General features: G+C 42.6%; 1 protein-coding gene and 1 non-coding gene across 5 annotated transcripts in view; one reads left to right on the top strand and one right to left on the bottom strand.

The window, feature by feature from the left end:
* Positions 1 to 23,380, bottom strand: part of Ca-alpha1D (Ca[2+]-channel protein alpha[[1]] subunit D) — a 1,069,984-nt gene that overhangs the window by 632,692 nt on the left and 413,912 nt on the right. The window lies entirely within an intron of this gene.
* On the top strand, positions 13,117 to 13,193 carry TRNAS-CGA (transfer RNA serine (anticodon CGA)). The gene has a single exon. It is a non-coding gene; the product is annotated as a tRNA-Ser (tRNA).

The raw sequence follows: 23,380 nt of genomic DNA, 5'->3' as shown, positions 1-23,380 counted from the left end.
GGGAAGACACTAATGTAAATAATCAAGATACTTTCGCCGTTCACGTTATGCAATGTTACTGATTTGTGAAGTGAAATGAAAAAATGAAATGGCGTATGGCTTTTAGCGCCGGGGGTGTCCGAGAACATGTTCGGCTCGCCAGGTGCAGGTTTTTTAAATTTTACTCCCGTAGGCGACCTGCGCGTTGTGATGAGGATGCAATGATGATGAAGACGGCACACACACCCAGCCTCCGTGCCAGCGAAATTAACCAATGATGGTTAAAATTCCCGACCCTGCCGGGAATCGAACTCGGGAGCCCTGTAACCATAGGCCAGCACGCTAACCATTTGCCATGGAGCTGGACTTCTTATTTGTAACATTTTGTGATAAATATATACATATATATATATATATATTATTCAGAAAATATGATTGTCATGATTTCGTTCAATAAATTCTAGTAAGCACATTTTTGATCCTCATTTGAAGTAGTTATGCTCTCCTCTGAACCCTGTAGATCGGTCAATGAAGTGACTAAAAAGAATCCCACACGACCCGAAGACCTAAGAATCAATATTGTTCTACCGAAGCAGCCGAGGCAGACTGCCGACGATGGAACGGTAGGTTCGAGGGTTCGCTAAATTATTGTAATCGTCAAAATAAGCTTTATCAATGGCAATCAAAAGAGCACATTTTTCCACTGCTTATATCAATGGGCCTGTGTCCTGTAAACCATGCCGGCGGCACGTGCCTAGCGTGGTAGAAACTTTTAACAGCAGAGAAGCTTAATAGGCGTCATTTGAAAAGTTAATACAGTCAGTGTAGGACAGACTATGATCAGGGACTTTCAGTCAGTTTTCTCAAATCAAAGTTACCTCTACCAGTGGCTAAAATTCAAGAAGAATTTAATGACACATCGTACAAAATTACTGAATCAAATGTCATAGTAGCGAGTAAATCATCAAAATATTTAGTTACTGAGACATGCATAATGAAAGTGAGATATAAGTTTGACGAATCTCATCTCAACAGAATTTAAGCAAATGAAATTGCCCTAAAAGGAGGTCGAGTCAGGGTTACTCATTTAGTTTCATCTGCAATGCTACGTCATTTTCAAAGATTGGGAGACCAGTATGCCAAGAAACCGATTTGTCGGAAATCACCCAGAACAAATCGAGCAGCTTTTCTTTGGGTTTTTTTCCAGTTCTCGAATCGAGTAATTCTGGTGATGGTTCCGTACACTTGGACCATACTCTAGTGGGGGTCTTACCAGAGACTTATATGTCCTCTCCTTTACATACTTACTGCAACTCCTAAATACCCTCATAACTATGTGCACAGATCGGTACCCTTTATTTACAATTCCGTTTATGTGTTTACTCCAAGGATGATCTTTCCTAGGTACTAAGAGTGATCCCTATGGGGAACTTTCACCCCATCAATGCAGTAATTAAAACTAAGAGGACTATTACTAATAGTAAAACTCACAAACTGATTCTTAACCATATTTAGCATCATCTCTCACACCTGTGAGGTCCTGGGAGTGATCTGGGTAGACATATATGGGCTTGCCCCAAACTGATGTTCGGATTCCCCTTCTGACACCAACCCTATGTGGAGGATTGTATTCAGCTACTCCCTTTCATTTTTACCACCTGTTGCTACTTCTTGATGGAAGTAGGAATTTTTCTTCTGATGTCTCTAGGCATAGACCAGAACAAAACGTAGCTTCCACCGTAGTCTCAGTTTTATATATGTTTGTGAGATTATAGAAGCTGCGGAGGTATTGGTGGTGCTGAATAATAACATCGCTAGGATGAATAGTGCGCCTGAGTGTTATGAAAAATGTTACTCATAGGGTAAGTCGTGTTACAATAGCAGTTTCTGGCCCTGTGAGGAAAGTAATGGCAAACTCCTCGCTCCTCATTTCGTCTAGTACGCCTCATTATGGCGCTGCTTTTTTTCTTTTCGGTTTCCTTGTATTCCATAAACTTTGGTGGTGTTGTTTGACGATCCGACCAACTTCCGTACTGTCGACCTACAGACAGATTGCGTGTTTCTGTGGTGGCTGCGAGTCTGATGTGTTACGGATAAATGAAGAAGTGTATATCAAGACATTTCATTGCTGCTTCATGTCAAGGGTGTGAGATATCCTGATCATCTAATCGTGTACTTAATATGTATGTGGTTTTGGATATGATGTGCATGATAGCTAGGTAGCGTAGTTACTGGCTCCTCATCCAAGCCACCACGGGTTGAACCCCGATGAATTAAAAGTCACTTTCTTGTGGTTCCAATTATCGTGTCTGTGATCCCGATATCAACAGTCACACCAAACTACAAGCTTGCCTTAAAATTTCTAAACGAATTTCTGATTCTTTCTCTAATATTTTACTGTAAAAGCAGTGACAATATTATTTTTGTTGTTGGTGATGATGATGTTGAAATTAAATGGCGTATGGATTTTAGTGCCGGGAGTGTTCGAGGAGAAGTTCGGCTCCCCAGATGCAGATCGTTTTGATTTGATGCCCGTAGCCGACCTGCGCTTCGTGATGAGTATGAAATGATAATGAAGACGACACATACACCCAGCCCCCGTACCAGCGAAATTAACCAATTATGGTAAATTTCCCGACCCTGCCGGGAATCGAGCCCGTGACCCTTGTGACCAAAGGCCAGCACGCTAAACATTTAGCCATGGAACCGGACATTATTATGATGACGATTGTTGTTTTAAAGGGGGGGGGGGGGGCGGGGTGCTAACTTCGAAGCCAACGTCTGTTTATAAGTACGGTATGTAAGTTGTTGACCACGTGATGCATGACAGAAGGCAGGATGTATTGTTCCACAGACATAACCGTAACCGATCGAGTTGGCTGGGTGTTTCGGGCCGTGTACTTATTAGCTTACATTTGTGAGGTGGTTGGTTCGAACCCCACTGTCGACAGAACTGAAATGATTTTTCCCCTGATCTTCTATTTTTGCATGAGACAAACGCTGAGAATGTCCTTTAATTAAGATCGTGGTCGCTTTCTTCCCAGTCCTAGCACTGTCCAAATCCTTTGTCACCGTTAAGACCTCTCTGAGCCAGTGCGACGTGCGTCATTCACTGTACTGGATACGGTCCATCCCCGCACCATGGCTTTCTTGTTCTGCGAAACGTGCCTCTGTGTCACGTTGGTATGAAGGAGAGAACGATCCTCTCTCACGAGTCCACTCCCGCATACATCATCACATACTCTATACTGACTATTGGCGAGAAATATTCATTTCAGGCAAGGAAATCGGTACAGCCCTAAGAACCACCCAGTACCGGCTTACAATATTTCTCAATGGTCAGAGCAGACACATGCACACATGCACATATACAGTACCTGGCCACTTTATTAGACTCAACATAAATATCTTCATTTTTCTAACAAAATGTTATATTAACAGAATTTTAATGGAATATTACACATTCACTAATGGATAGCATTACAGTATGTTTAATTTGCGATGTCATACCCAGTTTTAAGACTGAAATTTTAATATTTAGTCAGTCCCCCCTTAGCTTTTATGACTACTTGCACCCTGCGAGGCATACTTGCAATGCAAGATGAAGCTGCTGCTGACAACTTTACATTATGGTTCCAATGAAATATGATCTTTTCAAGTAGTTGAAGCTTGGTAGTGATACACTCTTTACCAATTCACGTTTCAGACATTGCCACACATTCTCAATCGGGTTCAAATCGGGTGAATTACCAGGCCAATCCAAAAGAGGAATTTCTTTCTCTTTCAGAAAAGCTTTAATAGATTTTGCTGGGTGGCATGGAGCCCCATCTTGCATGAAAATCTTGTTTTCACCTTCACTAAACCAGTCCTTCAATTGCGGAATCAGTCTCTTTTCAAGTATTTGTCTGTACTCATCCTGACGCATTATACCCTCCACAATCTGAAGACGTCCCATTCCCTTTCCACTTATCACTGACCAAATCATGACCTTGGTAGGATGTTTTACTCTTTGCTGGACGCAATTCTTCTCATACTTTTCACTAGACAATCTTCTTACAAACCGGGATTTCTCACTTGACACCTCAAAAGTTGATTCATCACTGAACCAAACCTAGAAATTGAGATGATGTGTATGAAATTTAAAGTTGTAAATACTCGTTGGAATTTGCCTAGCTAAAACATCATTTGTTAAGGAATATAAGGATCTTACCCTTTTTCAGTCTTCTGCTGTGAAATGTTGGTGTTTTCTTGCCCGCTGTAGCCTCAGTTTCATCATTCGCTCAGTAAGTTTGACTTTCTTAGCTGGTCGACGACATCGGTACCCCAAGCTGCAAGTACGTCGGCGCACTGTTCTCTCAGAAACATTGATACCACTGTTGTTCAGTTCTTGGGTTATAGTAGCATAAGAAGCCCTTCTGTTTCCTTTCACAATTTTGACGAGCAAACGTTCTGCTCTTGGAGTCAGAATTTTCTTCCTACCACATTTCCCTCTTCTGTTCTTCGGGTAATCTATCCCAGTTTTATTTGTATTGCTTATACGACGCACAGAAGCCTGCGATATTCCTGAATGGGAAGCAATTTCTCGTTGTGTCAGATTTCCATGCTGCAAAAGTCCCTTCACTAACTCAATTTTGCAAGGAGAAAGGTCCTGAGACTTCCCCATAACTCTGTTATCAAGAAATTGTTTGATTTCCCAAGTAACAAATTTAAAACCACTGCTACCTCATAAAGTTCCTGTTATCAACACAGATTTAGCGTAAATATCTAAAATACAGCAAGACAAACTGTTAAAGTTAATTATCATTAAACAAAACACACATCTGACACAAAACAACCGCGGGAATTATAACCTCCTATGTTTATGGCAAGGTAGGTACTAAGTTAATAAAGTAAAAAAGGCGGGAATTTGTAAAGATAATAAGTTCCAAAACTCGCATTATTATCAACTATACCATGTCTTACAATGCAAGTATCAACAATGGATTTGCTGTCACATAAATCCAAGAATTAGGGTGTCAAATGAAAATAATTGCTAAAAAGGTCCTGGAGTCTAATAATGTGGCCAGGTACTGTATGAAGAGTGAGGAGAGACAGACCGAGAGAACGAAGATAAACATGTTAACCCACTGAGTGTCAAATACCCCGATTTCTTTGTCATTCTTGTGTGCTGAAATGTTAGCGGTCTCGAACATGACTATATTGTCAAAAGCCATCTCTCTCAACCACCTTAACAAAGAATGACCCTTACTTTCTTAAATATAGGTCGTATTAAATTACGGTAATACATTCGCGATCTCTGTCAAAATAAGAATTAATATATTTTGCATTCAAATATGCACTGACATCAAATTTGGACGCGGGAAGTTAAGATGAGACAAGGTAAACTTCGCTCAAAACTTAGTAAGGCTCTCCCTGTTTAATTTGAAAACATACTCTTTTACTGAAATATCATGCCATGCTTTTATAAATAAAATTATGTGAAATGGGAGAGAAATTAAATGACATATAATGGCGTATAAAAATAAAGGACGTAGACAATGCTCATTTTTACAAATATTTATAAGTAAAGAATATCTTCAAAATAAAAAAAGGTAATGTTAGGTGAGTTGTAATAAATAATATCATAATAAATCGTCTTAAAGAAACAAATCTGTGCATTGTTAAAGAAAAATTAAATAAATAAAATGAACGATTCCTACACACTAAAATATAAATGGTCTCTTCAATGAAAAAAATAAAAGTGAAAGATATACCAATTGTGTATTCCTGTTTGACATCTTCGTGCGTAAATACGTCAGTTACCCCTTTTTATGTATTTATTTATTTATTTATTGTGAACATAACATAATTACAATGTTCACGAAAATTGTTACTTAGATGTTTTAACAAATTATTATCTAGACTATTTTTAAAATTACTTCCAGTGACACATGTCACATAAAAATCATGAAGAATAACATAACTAAAATTATATTACTGCACTAATTAACCCTCCTAATTAATTTTTGATATAATACTAAAAGCGATTGTTAGAATAGAATTATTCACTTGGGATCTAATAAATTTAATAATATGGTTTACAACGTTTATGCAATTTTTTCCTTTTTTAATTTCTCAGTATATCTATTAACTTATGTTGCAAAGTACAGTGTTGCGTAATGAAGTGAATATGGCTTCTGTCATACTAAAAATATTAACGTAGGGAGGAATATTATTGTAAAATATCATTGCTATGTTAACTGGAGAGTTCTTATGAATGTCAGTCTTAGCCTTTGAAAACATGTATTTCTAGGACTACTTAGTTCCTGTGACGCATAGAAAGAGACTGACTGCAACACATCTGAGTCATCAATTTTATACTTAATAATTTTATACAGGAAAGTCACATCTTTACAATTTCGTCTGTGGCCCAAGATTTTCACACCATGTTCCTTCAGAATACTTCAAATAATTTATTAATGTTGGGTAATTTCCTGTGTTTTTATGTCATGAAATTTAGGAACTTGTTTGGAGCACTCTCGATAAAATTGATGTTCCTTATGGTCACTGGGTTCCAAATGATTGAGCCATACTCAGGTCTGGACCTTAAAAAATGAGTTAGGCCTAAATAAAGTTAAGAGTGTCATGCAAACATAAATTATTCCTATAGCGCGATTCCTATAGGTTCATTTTCCTTTACACTTTATCATAGAAAAATGCACACAACGAATTTTTTTCTCATGGGCTGCATATCTATTCGTTGATATATCGTCACAGCGCGAGCAATACCGCGTATCTGACAATGCTCTTTCTGTCCGTTATTTCTTTGAGACTGGTCAAGCCCCGCTTGTCTCTTCTCCATCCTCAGGGTTGTCCAAAATGTAGGCCCAGATGTTACCTGTTTCCCTTTCCACCAGGAATTCTTCTGATCGTGAGTTTGCATGTTACAAAACCAAGGATTCCATCGTATGTTATGAACGACAAAAGCATCCGGAAGTGCACTGGGAAACCATATTAACGTCTGTAACCTACAAATCAGAATTTCTCCTGGAGGTACCCTTGCCCTTAATGAAAGAGGCAACAATATTCTAGGTATGTTACGATCTTGGTAGGTCAGGTAAAAGTCGTTGAAACTGTAACGAAATCTTGGTACTTTTACCCGTTATGTTCCCAAGAAAGCACTTTCGATTCCAGATGGTGTTATGTGTGTTAATTCCACGACGTTGGCGTTGGACACGTTGATGAACTCAAGAAGGAAATCCATCACTGTGCAGGCTATGAAGGCCCTTGGAGCGTCGGAAGCTAAAGGCTCCCAAAATCCGTAAGATCGGCCCTAACGATAAGTACGATAGAGTGGTTAGCTCTAATCCCCACCCCATCCCCTTTGCCTCCAGGAATTAACCTGATAAATACTCCACCTACGGTATGCAGCCCCTATTAACGAACTAAAACATTTCAACAGCTCGGCGTCTCTTGACATCGTCAGCATTTACAAGGAACGTTAAAATACATATCGCTGCGCGAGCAATACCACGTTACCTTCCTATCCATTATCATTCCTCAGTCTGGTCACGCCTCCCAGCGACAGGCCATCAGAACTATTTTCGTTGTGTTCATTTTCCTATGCAGGTGGGTAAAGGAAAATGAACCTTCCCGTACGGTACTATAGGAATGTATGTTTGCATATAGTATTTACGTACTCCTACAGATAATGCATTTAGGGATCATTTTCCTTTTCACACCAGCATAGGATGATGGACACAACGAACATTGTTTCGATCGACTGCATTTCCACATGTGGCTAACGGGCGTGACCAGTATTAAGGAAAATGTTGGATGGGAAAAGCATTGTCAGATACGCGATACTGTTTTTTAAGCGACGATATCTGAGTTGAGCTAAGTGATGCACAACGAAGAGACATTTCTATAAAATTATATTTGTTCGTGGCGTCGACCTCTGAAGATCTTTTGCCACTACTTTCACCATATGATAGGCAACTGCGTATAAGTGTAGAGTGTTGAATGTGAGGAAAAGAACGTTAAGGACGACACAAACACCCAGTCCCCAGGCCAGGGATATTAATCATTACAATTAAAAAACCCCGACGCGCCAGGAATCGAACCCGGGGCCGCCGGGTGACAAGCGTACGCCTTGCTCACCACACCGCGGGGCCGGAGACGAAATTACATACCACAGAAATTGTAAAATGAATTAACCTACATTTTAGTACTTGATTTATATTTATTTTATTTAATGGTTGCATGACAATTCACTTTCATTTTCTGGTACTGAGTAAGTTCGATTCCCGGGCAGTCCATGGAATTTCAATTCCGGACTGAAGGCTTGAAGTGGATTCTCTCCGCCTCGCGTGTTCAACTGAGGTATTTCTCTTATCAGAAGGTCAAATAAGCCTAGAAGTACAGCCGACGATGTCGTCACGGCGGCAATCATACTGGTATGTCAAGGCTGTAATGGGCTGTTTTGCTCGCATACAACGAAAAAAGTTACTTTCAATTTTCTTTTTAAAATATCTAACGTACTTGTATTCTTATCCTTGACAATACAATGCAGTTTAAGTCCCAACAAGCATTGTCATTCTTATGAAACACTGCAAAATTGGAATTTAGCCAAGTAAACGGTCTCTTTTTTCTGTTGGTGAACCTAATGGGACAGATCCCACGTTTACAAGTACTCCATCTTCAACATCCAACGCGATAGGTTAGCGCTCGCCTACCGACGCTACGTAGTCAATTTTATTGTTAGCGGTACGGGTCGAGCAACTGTATTACCTACCTTCAGGAAATGATGGGTTTGAATCCCACAGTCTGCGGTACAGGGGATGGTGCTTCATATTTCCCGCATTCACACAAAGCAAACGCCGGGGCAGTATCTTAATTAGGGCTAAGGCCACGGCCATCTCGGAGCTAAACCTTTCTCATCTTACTGTCGCCATCACCCTGTATTTTATGTTAATCCGACGTTAAACCACTTGCAATAAAAGAAATAATTCACATTCTTCACATAGTGGGCATCAATTTAAGTCTCATAGACAAGCAGCATTCGCAGATTCAAGCCACTACATAGAAATACTTTCCTTGCCTTGATGAAGTCTGTAAACTTCATCTTCTCCCTTCTAGCATCTCTTTGTTTATTGGGGTCGGAACTTAATGTGGACTTGGTCCAATTTTACGGCTAGATGCCCTTCCTGACATCAAGCCTATGTGGAGGGATGTATTCAGTATTACGTGCTTCTGTCGGGGTTGTCTGTAGGCCCTAAATAAAAAGAAGTTTATTAATACGAATGCTAACGCCCAGTCCCCGAGCCAGAGAATTTAGTCATATGCAGTAAAAATCCCCACCCTGCTGGGATTCAAACAGGGTCCTCTAAACCGATGTTTGCTACGCTGACCTCTGCGCCAAGGAGCCTGTGAACTATTTGATATTGTTGAAATAGACATGATTTAAAATGACTTAACTATGTACGCACAAGACAAACTTACCCCTGTATTGGAATGAAAATGAAATGGCGTATGGCTGTTAGTGCTGTGATGTGTTCAAGGACTTCAGCTCACCAGGTGCAGCTTTTTGATTTGCCTCCCGTGGGCGACCTGCGCGTCATGATGAAGATGAAATGATTATGAAGAAGATACATACACCCAGTCCCCGTGCCAGGAGAATTAAACAATTATGGTTAAAATTCCCTGCTGGGAATCGAACTCAGGACCCCTGTGATCAAAGGCCAGCACACTAACCATTTAGCCATGAGGCCGGATACTCCTATATTAAAAGTATGACATGGAATTTTGAGACCACGAAACTTTGCCTTTCTCATGTCCTCTTATAAATATTCTTCTGAAACTTTTCTCCTCGCCAAAATGTCTGAAGGAAGCGCTATACCGATGTTTTCTTCTAAAACCTTGTATGTCCTAATGCTCTTCCTACCCATGATATTCCTTAAGACTGGTCACGCCGGGCTGAGTGGCTCAGACGGTTGAGGCGCTGGCTTTCCGACCCCAACTTGGCAGGTTCGATCCTGGCTCAGTCCGGTGGTATTTGAAGGTGCTCAAATACGTCAGCCTCGTGTCGGTAGATTTACTGGCACGTAAAAGAACTCCTGCGGGACTAAATTCCGGCACCTCGGCGTCTCTGAAGACCGTGAAAGTAGTTAGTGGGACGTAAAGCAAATAACATTATTATTATTATTATTATTATTATTATTATTATTATTATTATTATTAAGACTGGTCACGCCTCCTAACCACATACAATGCATGGAATTTGCAGTCCATCAGAATAATTTTCGTTGTGTTCATTTTCCTACACAATAGTGTAAAGGAAAATGGACCTTACCAAACCGTATTGTAGGGACCTTGTGTGCATGACGAATTTACGCACTCCAGCAGTATAATGTATTTAGGGCTCATTATCCTTTTCACGTTAGCATAAGAAAATGAATACAACGAACATTGTTCTGATGGACTGCATATTAATACGTGGCTGGGAGGCGTGATAGGAAGAGCATTGAAAGATACGAGGTTTTAGAAGTGAGCCATAGATATCCTAATTAGCGATCTATCACATATCTTATAATTCGTTTGACTGAAGCCTTAATATTTCATCAGCTATCATAGCACAGGAATTGCCGGGAAAGCTCCGAATCACGTGCTCACTTTACTTGCATTCCACAAGATTACAGTTTGTTGCGCTCGTACTTTGACTCTTCCACGCCAGCTATTAATATCTGCCGGTCTGCTCACCACACACCGCTGATAAATGCTTCTGGCCACCTCTATTATTATCGCCTGGAGCTTCATGCGACAACTTCTCTGCGAGCAATAAGCAAAAAATATGTTTCTTCTCTCTATACCTTACCTTCACAAATTAAATGACAAGGGATGTTGATTCGTTATTAAACTTGGGAATATCATCATCATCATCATCATCATCATCATCATCTGTTTACCCTCCAGGTTCGGTTTTTCCCTCGGACTCAGCGAGGGATCCAACCTCTAACGCCTCAAGGGCAGTGTCCTGGAGCTTCAGACTCTTGGTCGGGGGATACAACTGGGGAGAATGACCAGTACCTCGCCCAGGCGGCCTCACCTGCTATGCTGAACAGGGGCCTTGTGGGGGGATGGGGAAGATCGGATGGGATAGGCAAGGAAGAGGGAAGGAAGCGACCGTGGCCTTAAGTTAGGTACCATCCCGGCATTCGCCTGGAGGAGAAGTGGGAAACCACGGAAAACCACTTCGAGGATGGCGGAGGTGGGAATCGAACCCACCTCTACTCAGTTGACCTCCCGAGGCTGAGTGGACCCCGTTCCAGCCCTCGTACCACTTTTCAAATTTCGTGGCAGAGCCGGGAATCGAGCCCGGACCTACCGGGGTGGCAGCTAATCACGCTAACCACTACACCACAGAGGCGGACCTTGGGAATATATTTAGTTATTATCCTCGTCTCGTTGTGTGTGTGATAATATGTATTCTTATAGTGTATCGTAACTATTTAGCCTAGGACTGGTATTGGTACCGTGTGATTTGATATCATCCCAGGAACTGGTACTGGATGAAAATTTTTGCCTTTGACGGTTAGTCTTGCGTACTTTCTTGGTCGGTATGAAAACTCCGATTAAGAAGTTACAGATTGGTTTACAGATTCCATTATGTCTTAGATCGACAAATTCATATACTCTTTGATAAATGGTATCTCGCCGTCTATAAAAATGGAAGGTTTCGGTTTCGAGACACACCTGCGTCCCTCATTTCCACTTAACCTCGTCTATAAAAAATACCAAATTCTTTAGAGCTATTCCTAATCTTGACCATCAAGAAACACACCTCATTCATGAGTCGTTGAGTTACCGTTGGCGATGAATAGCAGTATCAGGTTACTTACTACATCCTTCGCGTAACTTCTAGTTGACAACCAATCTTCACGACAAGAAGTTCTTTGCATATTATATCATCACAAAAAGGAAGTCGTAAAACCAGTCGTCTACACTCTCTAGAAACCACGTTTCAAGTATTACATTAAAAGAAACAGTTTCTTACCAATACCTCCTAAGAATTTAACAGATTTGGGCGAACAATGTAGCTTAAATGTAGCCAAGTCGAAGTCTACATTAAGTCATCATCATCATCATCATCTGTTTACCCTCCAGGGTCGGCTTTTCCCTCGGACACAGCGAGGGATCCTACCTCTACCGCCTCAAGGGCGGTGTCCCGGAGCTTCAGACTCTTGGTCGGGGATACAACTGGGGAGAATGACCAGTACCTCGCCCAGGCGGCCTCACCTGCTATGCTGAACAGGGGCCTTGCTACATTAAGTTCCGACACCAATAAACAAAGAGATGCTAGAAGGGAGAAGATGAAGTTTACAGTCTCAACGAAAATGTAGGCTACTTATTAATAAATAAAAATCACTCAATGAATATTGAATTTTCACGACCGCATTGTAATCGAAACAGACTTTCAACGTATTAGGTCGTGTTACGTACATGTAGTACGTGTTGAAGAGATGTTAAGTACAGAACAAAAAAGGCCAGCCGGACACCAGTGGGATCCGAACCCACAACCTGCCGATTTCACGTCGGTTGCTTTAACAGTTGAGCTATGGTGGCCCAGGCCATCTTTGTTCTGTTTGAAAGGATCTGAGCTACAGGTCTGGCACTGCTGCTAGCACACTGTAGAGTGCGTTTAAGTCGCCCGTTGTGGGGCATGTCAATGAATATTGAATTTTTACGACCGCATTGTAATCGAAACAGACTTTCAACGTATTAGGTCGTGTTACGTACATGTAGTACGTGTTGAAGAGATGTTAAGTACAGAACAAAAATGGCCAGTCGGACACCAGTGGGATCCGAACCCACAACCTCCCGATTTCGCGTCGGTTGCTCTACCAGTTGAGCTATGGTGGCCCAGGCCATCTTTGTTCTGTTTGAAAGGATCTGAGCTACAGGTCTGGCACTCAACACGTACTACATGTACGTAACACGACCTAATACGTTGAAAGTCTGTTTCGATTACATTGCGGTCGTGAAAATTCAATATTCATTGACATGCCCCACAACGGGCGACTTAAACGCACTCTACAGTGTGCTAGCAGCAGTGCCAGACCTGTAGCTCAGATCCTTTCAAACAGGACAAAGATGGCCTAGGCCACCATAGCTCAATTGGTAGAGCAACCGACGCGAAATCGGGAGGTTGTGGGTTCGGATCCCACTGGTGTCCGGCTGGCCGTTTTTGTTCTGTACTTATCATCTCTTCAACACGTACTACATGTACGTAACACGACCTAATACGTTGAAAGTAGTGATGTGTGCGAGTGATGCCTGGAATCGCGGTACTCGACTCTTTCGAGTCCAGGCTCGGGCTCGTTTCGCTAGCGAAGACTCGATGACAGCATGACGTCACACGTTCGCTCTCTCGCCCGCTGTTGGATGGATGGATGGATGGATGGAGCATATGTACAAGTGGTAGCCGAGGTTTTATGGGATTGCGATAGACCGGTACGATATAAATATTCTTAATGAGTGAGCAAAATAAATAATCTGAATTTGATGATGACTTGCGAAAGATAATACCACAACTACATACGCATAATAAAGTATGAAAATATCCGTTCACGGCGTCTCTCACCCACTCCACTGAATATGCCCTATATTCTAATAATGATAGCATAGTTATCTGGACTTCTGAGCCCAACTTGGCAGGTTCGATACTGGTTTAGTCCGATGGTATTTGAAGGTGCTCATATACGTCAGCCTCGTGTCGGTAGAATTTCTGGCACATGAAAGAACTCCTGGGTGACTAAATTCCGGCACCTCGGCATCTCCGAAAACCATAAAAATTTACGTAGTTGGACGTAAAACTCATAACATTATTATTATTATTTAAAATCACTACACGGTGTCCTGCTACATGGCTAAATGGTTAGAGTGTTGGCCTTTGGTCCCGGGTTCGATTCCCGGCAGGGTCGGAAATTTTAACCATCATTGGTTAATTTCCCTGGCACGGGGGTGGGTGTATGTGTTGCTTCATCATCATTTCATCCTCATCACGACGCGCAGGTCGCCTACGGGAGTCATATCAAAAGACTTGCACCTGGCGAGCCTAACTCGTCCTGGGATCTCCCGGCACTAAAAGCCATACGCCATTTCATTTTTTTCACTGTCACGGTATGCCTACAATCGTCCGAGGGGACAGGTGAATAATTTATACTCACATCATACTTTCGGGAGATAACGTAGGGTATTAAGATTAGGCGTCCGGAATGTGATGTATGTACACGAAGCAAATCATCCGACAGAACGTCATTCTGTTCTAGCTAAACAATGAACGCAATGAACAAAATACACCCTCCGTTTTGGCGTTTATCATTGCAACACATGACTGTGCAAAGGAACAAAACCGAGTGTAGTCTTTAGAAGTTGAGCGAAGGTTGATGAATAGCGGCGGGATGTAAGCAATACTTTTTTTGTTTTTTGCTATTTGCTTTACGTCGCACCGACACAGATAGGTCTTACGGCGACGATGGGATAGGAAAGGCCTCGGAAGTGGAAGGAAGCGGCTGTGGCCTTAATTAAGGTACAGCCCCGGCATTTGCCTGGTGTGAAAATGGGAACTCATGGAAAGCCATCTTCAGGGCTGCCAACAGTGGGATTCGAATCCACTATCTCCTGGATGCAAGCTCACAGCCGCGCGCCCCTAACCGAACTTTGTATTTCTGTGGTGATTTGTAGTGTAGTGTGTTGTGTGAATATGAAGAGGAGAGTGTTGGGACGGACAAAACCACCCAGTCCCCGAGCCAGGAGAATTAATCAGAAGCGAATAAAATCACCGAACCGGCGGGAATCGAACCCGGGACCCTCTGATCCGAAGGCTAGTACTCTGACCATTCAGCTCATGTATGTTTCTGAACGCCCTACACATGTATCTTTGCAATAAATTCTCTGGCAGTAATAATGTCATTATTTCGCACAATATTATTACACGTTTTCCTACAAGGACGTCGCGGGAATAATATTTCATAGCTATCAACAAATCCCTGGTGGTTACTTCCAGGCTGCACAGTAGCCTAATAAAAGTAATAATAATAATAACAATAATAATCGAACGCTGCCGTTATCGACATTAGAAAAGGTCCCCACCAAAGTGTGGAAATTAAAAAAGTAAACTCGTGTCCTCATCCTGAGGTGGTGCAGCTCCTCGTTAGGAACACCCCCATTGGAGGTGAGCTGCATGTCCCATTTCAACCACATACCAGCACTCCTGCCATTCTTAAATTTCTGCCAGTACCGGTAATCGAACCCGGGCCCCCTAGGACGGCAGCTAATAGCACTAACCGTTACGATACGGAGGCGGACAGTGTGGACATTGTCCCCATCCTACGCTCATCTTCGGTCCTACGTGTCTAATTTTGCCTATGATGAATAATTATCGTAGCAATAAAATTATTGACGACCGATGACTCAATAAAACCAATCATCAGCAGCAAACATATTGCAATCTCATCATCATCATCATCTGTTTACCCTCCAGGTTCGGTTTTTCCCTCGGACTTAGCGAGGGATCCCACCTCTACCGCCTCAAGGGCAGTGTCCTGGAGCTTCAGACTCTTGGTCGGGGGATACAACTGGGGAGTATGACCAGTACCTCGCCCAGGCGGCCTCACCTGCTATGCTGAACAGGGGCCTTGTGGAGGGATGGGAAGATTGGAAGGGATAGGCAAGGAAGAGGGAAGGAAGCGGCCGTGGCCTTAAGTTAGGTACCATCCCGGCATTCGCCTGGAGGAGAAGTGGGAAACCACGGAAAACCACTTCCAGGATGGCTGAGGTGGGAATCGAACCCACCTCTACTCAGTTGACCTCCCGAGGCTGAGTGGACCCCGTTCCAGCCCTCGTACCACTTTTCAAATTTCGTGGCAGAGCCGGGAATCGAACCCGGGCCTCCGGGGGTGGCAGCTAATCACACTAACCACTACACCACAGAGGCGGACACATATTGCAATCTACATCACAAAAAATATTCTGTGGGTGACCCTGAATGCCGTGCAATCCAGTACAATAGATTATAGTTCTAAGACATGTCCAAAGATAGCGACACTAGTCTGCTTGGACTCGAGTCTGGAGTCGAGTATACCGATTCTAAGAGCACATTACTCGATTCTAGTCCATTCCGTCGCTAGCCCATCACTAGTTGAAAGTCTGTTTCGATTACAATGCGGTCGTGAAAATTCAATATTCATTGACATGCCCCACAACGGGCGACTTAAACGCACTCTACAGTGTGCTAGCAGCAGTGCCAGACCTGTAGCTCAGATCCTTTCAAACAGAACAAAGATGGCCTGGGCCATCATAGCTCAACTGGTAGAGCAACCGACGCGAAATCGGCAGGTTGTGGGTTCGGATCCCACTGGTGTCCGGCTGGCCATTTTTGTTCTGTACTTAACATCTCTTCAACACGTACTACATTTACGTAACACGACCTAATACGTTGAAAGTCTGTTTCGATTACAATGCGGTCGTGAAAATTCAATATTCATTGACATGCCCCACAACGGGCGACTTAAACGCACTCTACAGTGTGCTAGCAGCAGTGCCAGACCTGTAGCTCAGATCCTTTCAAACAGAACAAAGATGGCCTGGGCCACCATAGCTCAACTGGTAGAGCAACCGACGCGAAATCGGGAGGTTGTGGGTTCGGATCACACTGGTGTCCGGCTGGCCATTTTTGTTCTGTACTTAACATCTCTTCAACACGTACTACACGTACGTAACACGACCTAATACGTTGAAAGTCTGTTTCAAAAATCACTCAGATGAATGTTATTCGAAGTCTCTATGACGTTTGATCAGAAGGAAGATAAAATGTTAGGGGGAGGGGAATGAAACACGTAGTTCGAAGTTCATGGAATTGCCAGTGAACAGTGCTTGCTATTTGTTTATACGTTAAGGGTAGAAGAGTGTTCGGGACAAAACTTAAAATCTGTTGCTAACGGTTCAACCTTCGGTCAGTTGTGTAACCACTTTAGAAGTGTGTACATTGAACCAGCACGCTATACAAATGTGACCGCTTTGAATGGCTTACCACAAAGAAAGAATTCATTTTAGATTAATATGAGTTCTCCAAAGTTGGTTGTGAAGAACGCCCTTTTCTGACAGGAGGTTAGTGTTAAGTTCTCGACTGCTTTACATCTTTCTACAGAGATTTCCACGTGTGATCAGTCAGCTGCGTACTGCTGTAGCATTCTGAATTCTCTTTATTTCATTAACAAATAACCGTAATATCTTCATTTCATGAGTGTTTTGTAATTTATATACCGTAAAATTATACGTAAGCCTGTTTTTGACGGCCAAAATTACTATGTGGAAACTAATTTGAAATTTGAAATCAAAGAGTTACTGTATCTTATAAATAAAACTTATATACTGTCGACAGTTGTAATTACTGCAGTAGATTGTGTTACTGTTGCTATTAGCACCAAAATAATAATCTCACCTCGATGATTGAGAGACATTTAATTAAGAAAGACCAAGCATGTAGAATTCAACCTTGTCAGAATCATATCATTTTGCAAAACTACCTACAACGCAGCACCCAAGATTAAGATTTCCTACATGTCACTCCACAAACTCATTACAAGAGTTCTCTCTCGTGGTTATAAATGGAGGTAATGTCGTTATGTACAGCAAAGTGGTGAAGATTCATTCACCGCACTTAAATAAGGTATTTTTCACTAAGATGTTCAAATACGATGGTCGCAACGGTATTGTTTCTGAAACAAATATATCGTCACTGCGCGAGCATTATCGCATATCTGACTATTCTCTTCCTATCTATCACTTCCCTTAAGATTGGACACGTCTCCCAGCCACATATGCATATCATCCTTTAAGAAACAATACCGCGTATCTGACAATTCTCTTCCTATCAATTATGTTCCTTAAGACTGGTCACGCCTCCCAGCCACATATGGATATGCAATCCATGAGAACAGTTTTCATTATGTTCATTTTCCTGTACCGTTGTTTAAAGGAAAATGAACCTTACCGTACCATGCCATACCGTATGTTGGCATGTAGTATTAGCGTACTCCTACAGTAAAATGTATGTAAGGTACATTTTGCTTTATACATCAGCATAGAAAGTGATCACAACGAAAATGCTCTGATGGACTGCATATCCGTATGTGGCTGAGAGGCGCGACCAGTCCTAAGGAATATGATGGATACGAAGATCGGTATTGTTTCTTAAGGGACGATATGCAGTCCATCAGAACAATTTTCGTTGTGTTCACGTTCTTATGCCGATGTCTAAAGAGAAATGAAACTTAACATACCGCACTGTAGGAATGTCTGTTTGCAGAACTTATTTACGCACTCCTACAGTATAATTAAACTGTGCCAAATTCCTTCTATTTCACCTGGGATCAAAATCGCGATCCTAGAAGTAATAACCTTATGGATGTAACCACACCACCACTAAAATGATATTGTTCAATTCCCATTGGTATGAATGACACGTTCCTAGACAGCATCAACGTTGGAATTCAGGATAAAGTGGATGTAAATGTCACACTGGACATTTCGTATTGTACTTAATATCCACAAACTAGCATATAAATATAGCATTATTCGCGATTCAGAAAAGAGATAGCAAGAACTCAGCACAAGCTTTGCTCCATAGGACCTTTCTCTGCCACGGTGGAGTCATCCTCGGTTATCGGGAAATACATATACGTTTAATCCCGATTTGTTTTATTTCCTGAATATTTTTAATATTTTTGGTGACAAACAACGAGGCTAAAAGCTTGGAAGAGCATATTTACCCATCACAAAGGGAGCAGATAGGACACATCGACATTTACTAAGTACTCGTACATACTCTGTTAGTGTTTGAAACTGGTCACGCCTCCCAGACACATATGGATACGTAGTCCAACAGAACAATGTTCGTTGTGTTCATATCCCTATGCGCATATGTAAAGGAAAATTAACCTTACTGTGCCGTACTCTAGGAATTTTTTGCTACGGGCTTTACGTCGCACCGACACAGATAGGTCTTATGGCGACGATGGGATATGAAAGGCCTAGGAGTTGGAAGGAAGCGGCCGTGGCCTTAATTAAGGTACAGCCCCAGCATTTGCCTGGTGTGAAAATGGGAAACCACGGAAAACCATTTTCAGGGCTGCCGATAGTGGGATTCGAACCTACTATCTCCCGGATGCAAGCTCACAGCCGCGCGCCTCAACGCGCACGGCCAACTCGCCCGGTACTCTAGGAATTCATGTTTGCATGACTTAATTACCCACTTCTAGAGTATGATGTATTTAAGCTTCAGTTTCATTTACAGAGGTGCATAGGAAAATGAACTCAACGAAAATTGTTGCTGTTCGGGAAAAAGGTTATATCTCACAATGTTCTTCCAATCCATTATTTTTCTTAAGACTTGACACGCCTTCAGCTACACATGGATGCGAATTCCATCAGAACAAGGTTCGTTGTGTTCATTTTCGTATGCTGACGTGTAAAGGAAAATGAACCTTAAGTACATTATACTGTAGGTGTTCGTAAATAAGTCATTCAAACATACATTCCTAGAGTGCGGTACGGTAAGGTTCATTTTCCTTTATACAATATGTCAGCTAAGGAAAATGAACAGAGCGAATATTGTTCTGCCGGACTAAATATCCATACGTGGCTGTGAGATATAACTTTCGCTCGAACAGCGGCGAATTTTTCTGATGGATTGCATTTCAATACATGACTGGGAGGCGTGATCAGTCTTACTGAAAATGTATAGGAAGAGCATTGTAACATTCATGGTTTTGACACAGCAGCGACGATATAACTCTACCTTCAAATGAAGAGAAATAAAGTCCAGTGATATTTCAACTGCTTTATCAATGGAATAATCTGAGTTACACGAATGTCGATCTTAACATTTGGCCCATATCAGGTGGACACGAATGGCTGGAAGGGAAAGGAGAGATGACAGGAATAAATAAAATATTGTCGCAAAGTACGTGTTACTGCGTTTAACGAGTATGGACGATCATGCTGGATATAGCTCTCTCCCCTCTGAGTGGACGTAACTTATACTTGAGGAGAGGTGATCGGTTCATCTCCACTTCTCTACGCCCCCTTCTAGCCAAGAGTACGTTGTCACTGAGTCGAACACCCAGATGACTACAGGCCATTCCTAAAATTTCTTAACTTTGGACATTACAATCAATAACTTAATTCAACGCAGTTAGTCCAATGATATATTTTATCACTTAAACATTTCGACTGGTTTCCACAGGCGATAAACTCCGTTTTCCTTGCACCACAACATGTATTCTTATTTTTATACTCCTAACGTATATTTCAAGACATTTCTGTATTAGTATTGTCCCTATGTACACTGACTGACAGAGCAAATGCAACACCAAGGAGGAGTGGTTCGAAAGGGATGAAAGTTGGGGAAAAAACAGAGACGGTACGGACGAATAATTGATGTTTATTTCAAACCGATATGCAGGTTACACAATGCGCACGGCATCGACTCAGTAGGATGTAGGACCACCGCGAGCGGCGATGCACGCAGAAACACGTCGAGGTACAGAGTCAGTAAGAGTGCGGATGGTGTCCTGAGGGATGGTTCTCCATTCTCTGTCAACCATTTGCCACAGTTGGTCGTCCGTACGAGGCTGGGGCAGAGTTTGCAAACGGCGTCCAATGAGATCCCACACGTGTTCGATTGGTGAGAGATCCGGAGAGTACGCTGGCCACGGAAGCATCTGTACACCTCGTAGAGCCTGTTGGGAGATGCGAGCAGTGTGTGGGCGGGCATTATCCTGCTGAAACAGAGCATTGGGCAGCCCCTGAAGGTACGGGAGTGCCACCGGCCGAAGCACATGCTTCACGTAGCGGTGGGCATTCAACGTGCCTTGAATACGCACTAGAGGTGACGTGGAATCATACGCAATAGCGCCCCAAACCATGATGCCGCGTTGTCTAGCGGTAGGGCGCTCCACAGTTACTGCCGGATTTGACCTTTCTCCACGCCGACGCCACACTCGTCTGCGGTGACTACCACTGACAGAACAGAAGCGTGACTCATCGGAGAACACGACGTTCCGCCATTCCCTCATCCAAGTCGCTCTAGCCCAGCACCATGCCAGGCGTACACGTCTATGCTGTGGAGTCAATGGTAGTCTTCTGAGCGGACGCCGGGAGTGCAGGCCTCCTTCAACCAATCGACGGGAAATTGTTCTGGTCGATATTGGAACAGCCAGGGTGTCTTGCACATGCTGAAGAATGGCGGTTGACGTGGCGTGCGGGGCTGCCACCGCTTGGCGGCGGATGCGCCGATCCTCGCGTGCTGACGTCACTCGGGCTGCGCCTGGACCCCTCGCACGTGCCACATGTCCCTGCGCCAACCATCTTCGCCACAGGCGCTGCACCGTGGACACATCCCTATGGGTATCGGCTGCGATTTGACGAAGCGACCAACCTGCCCTTCTCAGCCCGATCACCATACCCCTCGTAAAGTCGTCTGTCTGCTGGAAATGCCTCCGTTGACGGCGGCCTGGCATTCTTAGCTATACACGTGTCCTGTGGCACACGACAACACGTTCTACAATGACTGTCGGCTGAGAAATCACGGTACGAAGTGGGCCATTCGCCAACGCCGTGTCCCATTTATCGTTCGCTACGTGCGCAGCACAGCGGCGCATTTCACATCATGAGCATACCTCAGTGACGTCAGTCTACCCTGCAATTGGCATAAAGTTCTGACCACTCCTTCTTGGTGTTGCATTTGCTCTGTCAGTCAGTGTATAACGTAGAGGTGAATTGTACATCTTTTCATTTTGTAGGTGTTTAATGAACAGTGAGTAACTCTTTGAAACACTACTGTGAAATGTCCTGTCTAAAACAGAATTTCTACTAAATAATGAAGCCAAGAAATTGTTTCGTACAGTTCCATATAATTCATGTTATTTCGGTGGCGAAAGTCGACTTTTCATCTCGGGATCACTGTAATATTGGTAACAGTAGCAAACTGACTGAAGAGAATGACCTTTCCAGTCATTGTATTAATATTTTAGAAGGCAGTAGAGATATCGGTGGTCTATAAAACATTATGAGAATCACGACCAAGTTGTCCCTGCACCCTAAAACAAGTTTCGATATGATTTATTCAGCAACTTCCTTTGTGCATCTGTACGATAAGCTGAGATCCATCAAGATATAGTGGCTACAGTGCATCATGTCTTCAGCTAAGGTCTACAACAAGAAACTTCCATCCATTATTTTCAAGCTCATCTTGGCTATTGCAGAATGTAAGTGGGAGGGGTACTAGCGATACTAGTAAAGATGTAGTCCTATAAATTTCACTGGACTTGGCAGATTTAAATGTAACATTACCTTCTGCGCCGATGGTGAAACCAATGGAAAACTACCCTGCTCCAAATTTCCTCCTCTTGCTGTGGTAGCCGATAATGGAACTGTTGGAGACCCGACAATTGTACAAGCTACAGACTCATTAAATCAATAAAATATAACACCCAGTAAACTGTACAATAAATTTAGTGAAAGACTCATAAACACTCACTCCATATTTATTTTGAGATTGATCTGTTACAATTGTAAAATTTTGTCAAGTAAGACAATAATTATCATAATTTTGGAAGAATGAAATCATCTACGAACATTCCTCCTTCAGGAAGTTATTACCTAATAATGGGAACTATGAGTGAGAGGTTTTCATGGTTAACACAGTAGGAAACATCGTATTAAAAGACGATCACTTTATTTTTCAGAGTCACTTTGGCCCACAGATCTAAAAGTCTGCTTCTTTATAGCACATTAGTCCTCCTAGTAGAGGCTATTGCATTTAGTTATGAATCAACTGTTTGTGAAGATCTTAATGATCTTGGTGCTGTGGCGCTCAGGCAGCTACAGCTGTGGTAGACAGAGGAGTGGAAAGAAATTGCCGTTCTGCCTCAAGAACCCTGTCCATTGAGCTGAAAGTGGAAAGCATGCTACGAACAAGTCCCTGAGCCCTATCATAAAACCATTTCGTGATTATTTCTTAATATTAGCTGCTCATTGTGTGAACAACCTTCCTCTAAGAGGGCGTTCTCGTAATGGTGTATGCGCTAGTTGGTGGACGAAGAGCGGGCATGGCGTCTTCAAGCTCTTCATTCCGTTTGACGTTAGTCGCAGACGACAGTAACGATCCAACTCAGCACGGGAGGAGGGGCAGCTGAGACCTGCGCGGCCGCGCAGATCAATAGCGCACACAAAACGAATTAACTCTCTTCGCTTCAATATTATGCTACATTTTGTAGCATTAAGGAGCTTCCTTATATAAAACGTGAGTTTATATCACTGTGAGAAATTCCCTGATCCAATTAAATGTTTGATGTTCCTT

The sequence above is a fragment of the Anabrus simplex genome, chromosome 2, assembly GCF_040414725.1.
Source record: "Anabrus simplex isolate iqAnaSimp1 chromosome 2, ASM4041472v1, whole genome shotgun sequence".
NCBI lineage: Eukaryota > Metazoa > Arthropoda > Insecta > Orthoptera > Tettigoniidae > Anabrus > Anabrus simplex.
Note: the sequence above shows the minus strand (reverse complement) of the source record. Positions and strands in the feature narration are given on the sequence as shown.